Genomic DNA, 15,805 nt, shown 5'->3' with positions numbered 1-15,805 from the left:
CTTCATGTTATTCATCATTATCATGATGTGTGTGTAAGCTTGATTCAATTTTGACATATATGGCTTTGAATTCCTTGGAATGATTTTTGCACTTTACCATTTCCCTTATTCATGTTTTGTCTAGAATTGAGATAGGTGAATTGAGAAGAGGCCAAACACTTTTGAACCATTTGAATGTCCTTGATAAATTCTTGTTTAAATCTTTTGTGTCATGACTTTGGTTGTAAGGATGAAAACTTTTGTTTAGGGACAAACAAAATGCTAAGTTGGGGAGAGTTGTTAGGGACCAATTAGTACTACTTTTTATACCATTTTATTGGTCCCTTTTACCAAGTTTTGATGTAATTACACACTTTTATCCTCACTATTTTGTATAAATGCAATTAGGTTTAATTTATTTTGAATAGTTATTTCACATTTTTTGTTAATTGTGTAGAATTGTGGATAAGAAAGACCTTGGATTGCAACACTATATTTTGGAGGAAGCTTGCCAAACAAGGAAGCTGGAGAAGCAACAGTTCGCGCCGCGAACTTCCTTCGCGCCGCGAAGGCTGCGAATCCAGCAAGCTGACTGAAGGTCAAAAGTGCTGTTGTGCAGGAAAAGTTAATTGCCATTTTGATGTCTGCCTGGGAATTGCTTTTCTGCTTTAGATGACAATGTCCAATTAGGGAAATGTCTACCTTTTTTGTTAGAGACAAAATACATTAACCTAGGGCATTAAAAAAGAAGACAATTAATTTATTATCATACACACATTGTTCTTGAGAGCTGGTGTAAGAGAGAAAAACAGAGTTTTTCTTCTTTAACTTTCTGCTTTGAACAATGATGATGAGGAGCTAAACTCCCCTTTGTCAAGATTGGAGGTAGTATCTATTCTCATATGTTTATGTATTCCATTTGATTTATATATATGATAAAGATTGTTGATGTATTGAATACTGTTTTTGCCCTAAGTTGAAAACCAGATTTGAGTAGTTGTCGAGAGAGATTATTTGAGTCTTGACATAAAACAGATTTTCAAGTAGTGAATAAGTTGTAGAGATAGATTTATTCATTACTCTTCTTTGGTATTAAGCATTAAAGATTGCTATATTGATAGTTAGGTGGAGAGATCGTCTAAGGATCAATATAGTGATTATCACAATATCATTTAGACATAAATAACTTTGAGAGGATACTTGAACATCATCAATAATCTTGAATCTATTTATTTATCATAAGGAATCATAAGCATTTGAAATAGTGAACTCCAATCTTGCCAAGCTTTTATATTAGACTAAAACCATTTTACTGTTTTTAGTGACATTTACTCACAAGATAACTTTCCAAACAAACAACCTTGTTACTTTCTAAACTTATAACATTTGGATTATAAAACGGCGGTAATATCAACCAATCTCTGTGGATACGATACAAAAATATTTGCCGAAGATATACTATTCAACACTATCCCCAGCAATTTGGCTTATAACTCATCCCTAGCAGGGTTGCTCACCGCAGATTATCCTCAGTTGGATTACCTACAGTCTATCCTCAATGGAGTTGCCTGATCTGAGCCTGATAATTGGTTTCCCCCTCCTTATTGGAAAGTTTCCTCTAAGTTGAGCTAGTGGTGAAGATATTGTGTCCTTCCCCAGCGGAGCAATTGGTTCTCTCTCCCTTTAGCGGAAATGTCTCTCCAGCAGATAGGAGGAGGTTGTTTTGATTGTTGGAACTTCTGTTTGGCGGTTGCCCCCGCAGAGTTTCATATCATTCCTTGATAGGTTCCCCAGTAAAGTTTCTTCTACAATGGATCTTATCCGTGTTGAGCTTCCCAGTAGAGTTTCCTCTATGATGGATCTTTTGTCTGTTTAACAGCAAATCCCTGGCGGTGACCCTGTATGTTCCCCCAGCTAACTTTGTCGGATCCTAGTTTGACATTGGTTTCCCCTCCGAGTGGAAGACATTTTCCAGTATTGAGGGATTTTGAGGAAGATGTGTTGTTTCCTTCCTCAGCGAAGCAATTTGTTCCTTCTCCCGGTAGCAGAGATATCTCTTCAGTAGTCAGAAGAAGAATGCTTGATTGATGTGTGTCTGTTTGGTGATTTTCCCCACAGAATTTCTCATTATCCCCGATAAGATCCCCAATAGAGTTCTTCTATGTCAGATCTTATTGATATCTTTGCATGTTCCCGAGAATTGTTGGAAGTTCCCCAGCATTCGGTAGCTGAGACTTTGCCTATCCCTACCAGTGGTCTTTGTCCCCGAAAGTGATTGGTGTCTCCTGGTATTTGATGCTCCCCACCAGATTTGGTTTCTCCGGTGGGCCTGGCTTTTCTCTTTTGAGATGTTATACCGGATGTCTGTTCATTGATTCTTGGACCTGTTTGTGATAGATATGTCGGTTTGTCAGCATTAATCTTACATAAACCATGCATATACATGCATAGTTATAGAATTCAGATATTCATGTTGCATTCTTTGCCATATATCTTTGCTTGTTATATCCTGCTACTGGTGAAATGTTCTTCCCCAAGCAGATGTTTGTGTCTGATCTCTCCATATAGAGTCAGTCCCCATAAGCAGAAAGTGTCTATCTTTCCTTCATTATTCCCCACTGAGTTATGTCCTCGTGGATGATTATTGTTTCAGTTTCCTCCCTAATTATATATTGGAATGGAATTACTCCCCTGAGTTATATCCTCATTGGGTTGAGTCTTGTTTCATTGTGTCTCTCTAGTTTGTGCCTAGATTGACTCCTTTCTTGTTTTTCTCCTGCAGTTTCCATGTGGTTTATTTGTTCAATTGCTCAGTAACCAGTAATTGTTCACCTTTTCCCCAGTGGATTTTGTGGCCTTCTACCCAGTAACCGATAGTTGTAAGTCTTATTTCTGTGGTTTTCTACCCAATAACCGGTAGATGTAATCCCCTATTTGTTGGTTATCTTTATCCAATATTCGGTATTGATATTCCTTCATTTTTGAGTATATCATCCAGTAACCGATGATATCTCTCTCAGGGATAATTGCTCTTACCAAGCAATTCATCCCCAGCGAGTCATCTTTCATTTACCTTTGTTTGGTAATGATCGTTTCTCCTTCTGATTGGTCATCATTTTATACCCAGTAACCGGTATCCCGATGTCCTTTCTTTTCGGTTGATTTATCCTTTATTAACCCAGTAAACGGTTGTGGATAATCTTCCATGCGAGTATGTTATCTATGTTCTGACGGTAATAGATAATATGTCTCATGCGCTCTTCAATCGAATTTTTTTCTTCCTCAGTCGAGTAAGATTCGCATTTCCTTATGGAATCGAATGCCCATCCTGTAAATTGAGTTTGCTTTTTCAGCCCTCCTTTTTGGATGATGAGTGTCTTGGATATGTTCCTAATTCACGCCTGGTTGGTCACCTATTATATTCCCAGTAACCGGTATCCCTGGTGTTCCTTCCTTATACTCCCTATTATGACTTTTTGTCCCTTGTGGAGTCAGATTTTCCTGAGTTAAGATATGCCTTGTAGGTCCTCCTCATATGATTTTTCGGATGATTGATATCTCTCACCCTTATACCGGTCTTAGATATTCTTTCTCCCTGAGCGTGTTTATCTCTCACCCTTATACCGGTGTCTTAATCACATGTCTCTCTTTGAGTTTATTACCCAGTAACCGGTAATATCTCATTGTTTCCTCCTCAGCCGAGTCTTTTATGGATTTCCCCGTTTGAGTCCATATTTTTATCCAAAGTATCCTCTGTGGATAGTTTTGCTGTATTGGCATATTCCCTAATACATGCATCTTTGCGTCAGCTCGAGTCTTTCCATCGATTTATTTTCGTGGAATCCCTTCGTGTCTCCCAGCAAGTTTTCCAATAGTGACCTTCTCACACCTTTTTACCCTATTTTTTCCCCAGAGTCTCTGTATCCTTAGTGAGTGTGCTACTGATTTCTTTTCCTTTGTATCCATATTTCCCCACAGAGTATTAACTTATGCACGCATACATCTGCATCATGAGGTCTCTTAGGGACCAAAATTCGTCTCTTTGTTATTATTTAAGCCCATTCTACCTTGTTGAGACGAAGATTTTAACCTTCATATCTCCGGCTAGAATGACCTTAAATAGGGACATCTGTAACACCCTAATTTGAACCCTAATATCCCTCATGGCATCATATCATTGTTCATAGCATTTGCCTCAAGGATCATAGCATGTGAGGCTCCTTAACCCTAGGGTTGGGACTTGTGTGAGTTGGTTTGAGACCACCAAGCATTTGAATTGTATATTATTTCTTTTCTTATTTGTTTACTAACCAAAAGCACAAAAATATGTCACTAACTCTTTTGTTTTTGAAGCTTAAGTAACCTTGTGTGCCAATGCTCATAGAAGACTCATATGCTCAATGAAGTGGCTCAATGAAGATGAAAGCAAGCATGACAATGGTCCATAAAGCTCCCAATCGTCATATATGTCTCCCAAGCATCTCAATTTGTCTATTTGATCAAAATAACCTAAAGGGCTTGAGGATTGTTTCCCAAGGAAACCCTAATTCAATTGTGCATTGACTGTGCCTTGCTTATGAAGCAACCTCAACCTATGATCAAATTCAATCAAGGTAAGTTCTTTAATTAATTATTTTATGCATATATGAGCCTTTTTGAGTATCATCAATCATTAATTCATAAAGATTTGGAGTTTGGCTTTGAGAAGTTGACCAGTCAAGTCATCTGACTAATTTGAGATCCACTGAGACCTAACTTTTGATGTGTTTGTCAAATGAATATGACCCCAAGATAAAAAATGTTCTTAAGAACCATATGAACAACCTTAATTTTCATCAAAAATCCATTTGAAGCTTATAAGGTCATCATTCATGTCAACACATTATAGGTGATTTTGACTGAAACCCTAATTTTAGGTCAACTTCCCGAGGACCTAACTTCTTCATTTTTTATGATTTTGAGGTGATACCAATTTTATTGGAAATATTAAGGTGTCTACTTCAAATGTTATGTTGGAAAAAATTTCATAATCCTAAAAGAAACACATGTTACAATACAAAACATTATAGGTCACTTTGGACCAAAGCCATTGAATTTGAAAAATGTCCAACTTCAAGTGCCCATAACTTTCTCATTAAGAATCCAAATGATTAAAAATGTAAGTCCAAATTTATCATCTTGAAAATATATATAACTTTGATGTTGAAGGTTTTTCCATTTGAGGCTTTCATCAATGAAACAGAAGGGCTTGAAGTTGATCATTTTTGGCAAATTTCCCAAAGACATGTTTTGTACCTCAAGCTTCAAGGTCAATTTTCATAAATTTCCAAACTCTAAATGTATTTTCTACCAACATAGCTTTTGTTCCTTATGTCAAGACCTTTCTAACCATTACTCACATGTCTATGTTTGGATTTTCTATGAGTGACTTTCGAAGAGGTGAATATTTATGTCCAATTATGCATTTCACTTTGAATCTTCATGCACAAGCCAATGTAGTTCAGAATGCACGTCCATTTCAACTTGGTATGAGCTCAGCTTGCAATTACAGTTGAGTTTAGGCCTCACATGCACCTGTACAGGCCCATGCATGGAGGACCCAAAGCTTCATGCACACGAGTTTTTCGTCACTTTTCTTGCAGCTCAGCTATAAATACAATGCCATGCTCATTCAAATCTCAACTTCAAGGCAACCTGAAGCTCTGCTGAAATCAAAACCCAACCCTACCAAAGAAATTCTGATTTTTATTTTCTCAATTCAAGCTTGAATTTCAACAAAATCAGTTGATCTTCAAGACTTATTCCTTAGCCTTGCATTCATACCACATCTCAAGATCAAATTAGACGCAAAAGTTGGAAGGAATTGTGTTGATCAAAGCTGCTCTTCAAAGGTATACGATCCAAGTGTTTTGATCTGAATCTCATCATACAATGTGAACCGTTTATGTTCAAATGGTTTTCTGAAGTCCTCGAGCAAGAGGCTAGTTAGTGGTGGCTTTGATTTCAAGTTTTGAAGCATTTCAGTTTGCACACCTTGAATTTCAAGCTCAGATTTCTCACTTGATAGAGATCTTGAGGATAATCCAAGGTTACATGGGTGATGTACATCACCCCAGCTTCATTTTGTTACCATGTTTGTGTAATTTCATTGAGGTTCAAAAACCTGCAACTTGTGGCCGAAATTAGTTGGTCCACCAGAGAAGATGGTAGTTTCCACCACCATCCCCATGTGGATGCACCATGGCTTTTGGATCTCACTTGCACGTTCTAATATCATCCATTGTTTTATTTGACTTGTTTTAAAACACTTTGTGATGCGTTTGACTCGTGACCATGGTGGGAGCGCACTTCTGGACCGCTTGATGTGTCCACGTCAATTAATGAATTCAATCAAGCGCTCCCTGATTTTTCTCTTTTTCTATTTTCTGTTTTATTTTCTTTTAATTCCATTTATTTTCAAAAATTCATAACTATTTTATTTGGAATCACAAAAATATGAGACAACACTAAAAAATTTCTTGAAAAATCTAGTTTCATAATTTTATTTTTAATTATTTTTGTGATTCCATTTAATATTTTTTGTGAACTATTTTGTTTTTTAATAGTTTTTAATTCATTTTAAATACTTTTTGATATCCAAAAATTCCAAAAAATATTTTTTTAACACATATGGATCATGACAAGTCTATGAAAAATATTCTCATCAATTTCTTAATTGATTTAAGATTTTAATTCATTTGTGTTATATTTTATTGGTTTTAATTGATTTTAAAAAGTTTCTGTTTTCAAAAAATGTTGAGAAAATTTGTCAAACCTTGTTTGACCATGTTAGACCTATGATGATTCAATTGGACTTGTTGAAGTTGATTTGAATTGAATTTGAGGTTTGACCATATTTTGTTCATTTTATTTTATGTTATATCTTAATTCCAAAAATACCAAAAATATGTTTGACTTTGTTGACTTCTAATCTTCATTTCCTTTCTATTTTACATTGGTTGATGATGATTTCATTCACATTTGATCATTGTGTTTTGATTATGTCATTTGAATTCTCCTTATTTTTTTCCATTTCATTTCATCTTCATCTTCTTCTTTTTTTACCAACTAGTTAATGATTTGTGGTTGGTCTTTGACATATGAGAGGCTTAATCTTCTTTGATCCAAATCAAATTCAACTTGATCAAAGATCAAGTGAGTTGCTTTGTGTCCAAGATAGGTTGCTTCTTGGTCAAGCAAAAAACCTAAAATCCATACAAGGCCTTTCTCTTTTCTTTTGGCATGGCAAGTTGTAGGAGCTTGGCTTACTAGTCATGATCTCTAACTTATGTTCATTTGCCTATAGTTTTTTTGACCGGTCTCAGATAGGTGTGACTACTACATTAGTCCACTTACGATTGCTTAACATAGCGCTAAATTGTCTTATGACACACTAACATTAACTATTAACAACTAACTTTAAATTCAAGCATTTAATTTCTTGCAATTTACTTTAATGCAATTTACTTTCTTGCTCATTTATTCATATTGCTTTTTACTTTGCTCACTTGAGCTCATATTTTATGTTTATGTCATTTTCCTTTTGCTCATTTGAGCTCATTATTGTATATAAATATATTGTGGTCTTGTGATTGTTTTGTCTTTGTTTGTGTGAACCCAATGCAAAAAAGGAGAAATGACTTAGAATTAGGATCTTACCTATGCTTAAAGGAGTTCAAGAGCAACTAGGCCTCATTCCTTTAGAATGATAAACTTGTTGAAGAGCAACTAGGCCTCATGCCTTTAGAATGCTAAATCAAAGTTGACTTGAAAGGACCCCTAATCTAAACTCATTCTTTGTCCATTCCTCTTATTGAATTGTGAATTTTTTGATGTTTGCTCTTGTGTGATAGGGATTCCCTCTTGAGATAGTAAGAAGGACCATTGTCATGAATAACCAAGTTAAGAGAGACAATCCAAATGGAGACCCTAGGAGCTTTAATATAATATTTGATTGATTGCTTGAGTTAATTTCTAAGTCCAAAGGAAAGGAGCATCTTGAATCATCTTTATGATTTCAAGAAGAGGAACTCCAAGGGTTTTATCTCTTCTCTTCTCTTTGCATGTTTAGGACTAGCCACTCTCTTCTTCTCTCCACTCTAACCCAAGCCAAACTCATTTATGTGAAAACTTTGACTTTGTCTTCAAACTAGAAACCTAGGCCTTATGCCTTTGATTTTTCAAACTCTTTTCATTAATACTTATTTTAAATGAATCTTAAGTCAACTTTGACCTCATTTTGTGGATACTTCTAACTTGTAAATACAACTTACTTCAAGTCGTTTTTGTGGTTCTAATGACCACCTTTGTTAAAACTTTTCATAAACATTAGCCATAGGTTTGAGTTATCATAGTGGTTGATGTAAACCTCACCTTATCCTTAGTGATTGGACTATAAGTCTTACATACTTATTATAGGGTGATCCCTCACTAGTATGTTGAATCCCTCCTCACATGGTGGATTGTTGGTTTAGGTTGAGTTTTCTCCCTTTGATAACAAAAGACCTTAGGGCTTTTGGTCAAATCAACTCACCAATCTTTTGAGATTTTTTACCCCGAACTACGAGGTTTTGATCCTACCTTTATGATGGTACGTAGGCAATGGGTTTATCCATTCAAACAACAAAATTGTAAATATGTATATTCTTTTCTCATCCCCCCAATATTGTTTGCACAAATCTTTTCATAAATACCAACCTACAATACACACTTGCAAAAAGGGCTCCCTTAGAGTACTAAGGATGTTTTGGGTGCTTAAAACCTTTCCATTTCATAACCAACCCCCTTACCCAGATCTCTGACATTTTTATTAGTTTTTGATTTGATAAAACTTCTTACTTGGTTTTTGTTCTCTTTTTAACATTTCCTTTGGATAAATAAAAGTGTGGTGGCGACTCGAATTGTATGCTTACTTTTGATTTAGTCAATAAATCTAAAGGTAACTAATACCCCGGTACATGGTCGAAATTATTTTTTCTTTGACTTCTATTAATTCTTCCAACTTTTCCTTGGATACTCTATAACCTGAAGAAATTTATGCCAAGTCATTAGCCTATTGATCTTTTAGTCGAGGCATATGTTTGATGTTGACTGAATCAAATATTTTTAACAATGAGTTATGTAACACCCTAATCCCCAGCTCAACATTTAATAAGATGTTTCAAATAAAATTCCATGATTAGAGTGTCACACATGCTCCACCATAGCATAAAAGCATCAACAATTTAAAAATAAGCAGCGAAAAATCATTAAGTTCAACATATAAGTCTTAACATCAAAAGAATAACAGAAATCTAACATAAGTAAGGCATAAAACCAAAAATAGAATGAACAACTTATCCTTAGTGTTACATATCAGCGCGAATCCTAAGACCCAATGATAAAAGCTAAAGAGGCATCGGCGCCATCCTCTAACTCAAGCGGTTACTCTTGCACTTATTTGTTTGTATCCCAAAGGAGCACAGACGCCACAACAACAAAAAGGGGTGAGAATACACCATACAAATGTTAATGGTGAAAATCAATAACAAGATGGTAAATAAGACAAAAATAAATATAATATTCTCACAAAAAAACACAATTATAATCCAATTTATAATCAAATGCTAATGCTCTAAATCCTTCATCAATATGCATGTGGTAACGGGTTTTTAAGGTCAGAGGTTTGTTATTGATTGCCTAGGTCTCCAGTCCTCCTTGAATTGTGTTCCTCTCTAGACATGAAACCATCATGGTTCCTCTCTGAATATGACCTCACTAGATCGAAGTCCTACCTAACTCCAAAGTATATGCATGCATGATCATGTATAGCAAACATGCATGCAACTAAAACAATCATCAAAATCATCTCAAAAATCATCAACAAAATAGGTTCCACTCTTGAAACAAAAGTTTGCCAATAATTAGGCGTCACTATAATTCCATCGGATTACTCATCTCAAAAACATAATTTATTAAATAATTATATTACATCATCAAATTGAGGCAATGCATGTTATTACTCAACAACTCTAAAATCAACCAAATACTTAGAACTTCTAAAAATGTTATTATATTCTTTATAACTCAATAGAGTTTTGTAGTGGTAAATTCATGACCATCAAGCTATGGATAAGCTTAACATCAATAAAACCAGAGTCACCACTGTGCTTTTATTGTTTCCAAAGGAAAAGGGAAAAGTACGAACAAAACCCAAAGATAAGAAGTTTTCAAATCAAAACTAATAAAATGCCAGAGATTACATGTAAGAGGGTTGGTTACATAGAGGGAAGGTGTTAGCACCCAAAGTGTCCTAGGTACTCCTAGGGAGCCTTTTTTATGTGCGCATATGTTTTTGGTATAAATTATGTTTGAGAAAAATAGAGTGTGGGGATGAGAAAAGAATTTATTGGTTATATTTTTGTGTTTGACAAGACCTTCGGTCTTATGCCTACGTACCAACATAAAAATGAGGGATCAAAACCTCGTAGTTCGTGGTAAAAGTTTCAAGGTTGGTGAATTGCTTTTAACAAAAGTTTAAATGAAAAGGCACAAAGGGCCAAAAGTTTGAATGAAGTTGTTAGTTCTTTTTGCCTTTTGAAATTTTAAGTCAATATGGTTAAGTTTATTTACAAATTTGATTAAGAAAAAGATTTAAAAATTCATTGGCATAAGGCCAAAGTTTCTAATCATTAAAACAAAGTCTAAGTTTGAAATCACAATCAAAGAAAGTTTTTGAAAAGGGGGAAAGATTTTGAAATTTAAGAAGTGGGAGAAGATGAAGAGACTATCCTAAGCACAAAATTAAAAGTTAAGAGTTGAAAAGATCTGACGAATGGGATGCAATCCAACAGATAATAATGTCATATAGAAACCCGGTTTTTCCTTTGGACTTTAATCAAGCAATGATCAATTAGCAATGAACAATATTCATACATCATGAAGATCAAGGCCTCAAATAAATATAGCCACATCCAAGCAAGTAATCCAAAAGCTAGCAGTATTCTTTGTTTTCTCATGTATCAGATGAAATATTCCTTGATCAACTCAGAGCAAAGCATCAGACACAAGATCAAAATAAGAATTAAGCACAAAGACAGAGTAGCAGATGAATTCAAACGAATCCCAAGGCTTGCACCAGATGAAGGCTCAGTTCACAATAGCTTGGTCTCAAAATGTTGGCATTGGCCAAATCCTTTTTGCACAGGGAATGTTGCCTAATCCTAAGTCCAAAAGTTCAGATCAAGATCAACAGTCCACCAAATGTTTTTTTAGGTTTTTTGTTATTATTAGGTATTTTAAGGTCCTAAGACCACAAACAAAATCAAAACACTTAAACAAATATATACAATCACAAGATATGGCTCAAATGAGCAAAGTGAAAATGATATAAACATAAACAAGTTATATGAAATGTAAATGACAATGAATAATAAATGACTGAAATTTAAATTGCATAATAATAAACGACTTGAAAGTAAAGCAATATTAATAAGAGTTAGTCAAATGTTAGTCAAGTATTAGTGGTGATTTTTAGTTGATTAAGTCATTCTTTGGAGAACACTCAACCATTCATTCACAAGTATGAATCCTTAAACCAAGACATCTTCCATGAGAAGGGCTACAACTTGGATAATTCAACAAGTATGCCACTATCTCCTATGAAAGGAAAAAAGGTCAAGTCTCCACACAATGCCATGAAGAATGAGAGACTTACAATCTCACTTACTAGAATGCTATGTCTTGAGGGTCAAATTTAGCTCTATGTTAAGCAATCGTAATTGGACTTATTTAGAAGTTACAACTATCTGAGGTCGGACAATAAAAATTTAGGTGTTAATGCATGTTAGAGATTTGGTATGAAGAAAAAAACTCCTAAAACATATCACACACTAAAAGAAAAGATTAAGAGGGAGGGACCTATCTCAGTCATACTTGTATTGATTCATCTGACACAAGGTCATTGATGAATCAATTAGCCTTTAGACATTAGAGATTTCATTGGTCAAATGAGGGAATGAGAAAGAATAGGGATGAAGATGAAAAGGGGGAGGGGGGGAGATAGAAACACAAATTGGTCATGGAAGGAATTTCATCAAATCAAAACCATCCATTCATTTTGGGAAATGAAATGTACCTTTCATCAATTCCCTAAATCTAATGGTTTTGATCCAACAAAAGTCAAATCAACCTTGACCAAGGCCCAAACAGAAAGTCAAACATCACAAGACCATAAAAATGGCTTAACATAATTTTTAAACATTTGATCAATTAAAAATCAATTTAAAATTGAATTAAAATGCATTTTAATTTGGTCAAAACCTAAAATCCCTTCAAAATACCAAATAAACGCCTAAGGGATTTATCCTAGCTCAAACAAGACCAAAGGACCTTAGACAAAAAAATTCACTATTTTTTAAAAGTTAGAAGTAATTTTAAATTATTAAAAATATGCACAAAAACATTTAATTCATGAAAAATATCAAAATTAATCCAAAAAATACTTTTAATTCAGAATATGGAAGAGGAAAATATTTAAAGATTTTTGGTGAAAATCCCATATTTTTTGGATTAAAAATGAAATTTCTGTGAATTAAACAAAATAAATGGATTAAATGAAAATTCATAAAATTAAAAGAAATTGAAAAAAAACGAGGGCCATCAGATCTCCCTCATTAATTGAGGTGGCAGATTTGACAACCACGCGCGTGCTATCCATGGTGGACTCAAGTCAAAGCAATGTACGCGTGGTAATTCAAAGGAATGACTCAGATTAAAACATTCAAACATGATCAGATGGTCAGGAGGCGTGCCAACACACCATCGGAGTTAGGGCTCCGATCATCTTCTCCGGTGAACCTCATAGGATTGATCCACCTTCATCTCAATGGAAAATGAAAAACAAGGATACTATTTCAAATAAAAAATGCTCAGGAGCTCGAATCTGGCCTCAATTTTCTCCAATTCCAAGTATATCAAAAGATACAGGGATTTGAATTTTGAGGATTATGAACTGAGTTGCTTCAATTTGACCTCAAAGCAACTCAATCTTGTTGCCTACATTGATAGGACTTCAACCAGCCAAAAATCAAAGAGAATGCTGAAGAATTGAGGAAGAATCGGGGAGATGAAGTTTCTGGAAAATCACCTTCGAGGGAGCTTGAATCTTGCTTGATCTTGCTTCCAATTGGTCTTGGCTTGACTTCAGATGCTTGCAGGAAGTGAATTGAATCAAGGAAGGGCTTGGATTCTTGGAGTTTCAACTTCAAACAGAAGTGAAATTAAACTCAATTTTCAATTGAAAACCTTCAAGTTTATCCTCTAATAGTGAGGGGTATGGTTGCAGGATCAAAGCTTGGGTGAGGTGTCCCCAATTCTGAGCAGAAGGGGTTGTATTTATAAGCAGTGCAATTGATTTCCACACACTTCCATCAAAATGCCAAAAATAGTAATTCTCACTTGCATGGATGCATGGGTGTGTGATAGGCCCATCAAATGATGTCAAAAGGTCCAAAACTGATCATGAGCAATGCTGAAAGTGTGTCATGGAGTCATGCAATTGGTAATGAAAAGTGGTCATGAGATTCATCCAAATGGAACCTTGAAGAAAAGTCATGCGCAAGTCATTCAATCTTTGGCCAAATGAGGTGATCTTGGACTTTTTGAAAAGTTGAGATCAAAGGGAACAACTTTCATGTTGAACACGTTTCCATCTGAAGCTTGGATCATGATGAATTTTGAGGTGGAAGTTTGGAAAATCAAACATAAATGAATTTTTTCTAAGTACCAAGTCAAATGTTCACTTCCTCCACCTTGAATAACTTTTGTTATAGGCTTCAAATGGAAAACGTTCCTTCATAAAAGTTGTAGCTATTTCAAACATATTAAATTTGGTCACAAATTTGACCTAATTTGGATTTGGCATGAAGTAGTTATGTATTTTAGAAGTTGAGGCAAATTGCTTGTTCAATGGTAATGACCCAAAATGACCTAAAATGTTTCCTCTTGTCACATGCTCTTGAAAGTTGCATTTGAAGTTCTTAAAAGAATAAAAGTTGGAGAGAACATCTTGAAATCGATCATGAAACTTGGATGGACTTCATCTCATAAAAATTGAGCAAGTTATGGTCCTTGGAAGTTGACCTCCTAACTAGGGTTCAAACCAAATAACCTATAATCGTTCACCATAAAAAATTGACTTTCCAAGCAAAACTAGCTCTTGAACTCAACATGAAAGTTGTTTGGAATGTCATAAGGAGTAACTTTCATATTGGAATCATTTTCATATGACAAAATTTGTAGGATATAGGGTCTAGAGAATCCCAGTTTTGATGAGTTGACTTTCTCTGGTCAACCACCATGAACCAACTTGCAAACTTGAAGTTCTCTTGATCTCTTGGACTCATGGAGGATCATATATGCATAATATGATGTATAGTAAGGTATCACTTTAAAGTTTTAATCAAATGATGAATAAACTTACTAAGGAAGTCACACAAGATACCCAGATGAATCAGGGCTTCCAAGGCAAGCATGCTTCAAACTCTTGATGAGTTCTTGATAAAAATGATAAATGAAGATCATGGGGATCCATATATGATGTCTAGAGCCAACGTGAACCATCTCTTGATTGATCTCCTTGCATTAAGGGTCTCAAATCCTAGTTGTGAGCTTGATGAGGCATTGGTGGATACACACACTACCTACAAAAGAAACAAAGCTATACATAGACATATTTTTGGTATTTTGGTTAGTAAATAATGAAAAATAAAGTATGATACAATCAAATGTTCTTGGTGATCTCTCCCAATGCAAACCCAATGAATGAGGGGATGAAGAGGATGCTAAGGTGTGATCCCTAAAGCCAATGCATATGATGAGTTAGCATGATGGATCTTATGGTCAAAATTGGGGTCTTACAAGTTCTCAAAAAACTAAACAATAACTCAACAACAATTCTTAACTCTCTAAATGACTCTAGAGTACCCAAAAGTACTCTAAAGTGTTCAAAAGTTCTATATTGACAACTCTTCACATGTGTTAACTCTACTTATCCTAAGGGATGACAGTTTAACTCAAAATTATTCAAAATTAACTGACCCAAAGGTCACATAAAGGACACTAATGTAAAAAATTAGCGAAAAACTCTATGAACTTGAAACTACCAAAAAACTCCCCGACCCACCAGTACACAAACAACAAAAATATTTATCCCAAATCCCATTTGGTTACCATAGTACATAGACAACAAAAATATTTATTTAATCAATGTCAATGGGGTTTTGCTCAAACCCCATTTGGCCATCACAGTAACATGCATAAACAAACATTTCATTCAAATGATGCCAATGGGTTTTTGTGCCTCCTTATCCCTTTTGGTTTCATAAGGGTCTATATTGCAGCCTTATCAAAAGCAGCTTGAGGATGGCATATCTCATCGGTGGCCCTTTGAGGCATGTCATACTTATTGTAGAGAGTAGAGACCCAACATGAGAAATATAACATACCTTCTTTTTTTATAGCATGCTTGGATCTCTTAAACAATGATCTTGCCCATATTGATACTCTCTCCAGAAGTGATGCAATGCAATAACACCAATCTTACTTTGTTTACTGATTCATTGTGGGTTATAGGTCACATGGACTTCTTAATAAACTGATACCAAACTGTGGATTCTCAATGCAAATCCATTCTCTTCACACTTTTTTCTCCACTAGTCTCTACCCACTTGGTGTCTGGGTTGCAAAGGAATTCCATCTATACATCATAATCACCATCATCAGAGGTCGCCATCTATCCATTCTCTTC

Source organism: Lathyrus oleraceus, chromosome 4 (assembly GCF_024323335.1).
Source record: "Lathyrus oleraceus cultivar Zhongwan6 chromosome 4, CAAS_Psat_ZW6_1.0, whole genome shotgun sequence".
In the NCBI taxonomy this organism is placed as follows: Eukaryota; Viridiplantae; Streptophyta; class Magnoliopsida; order Fabales; family Fabaceae; genus Lathyrus; species Lathyrus oleraceus.
This window is presented reverse-complemented; position numbering follows the sequence as displayed.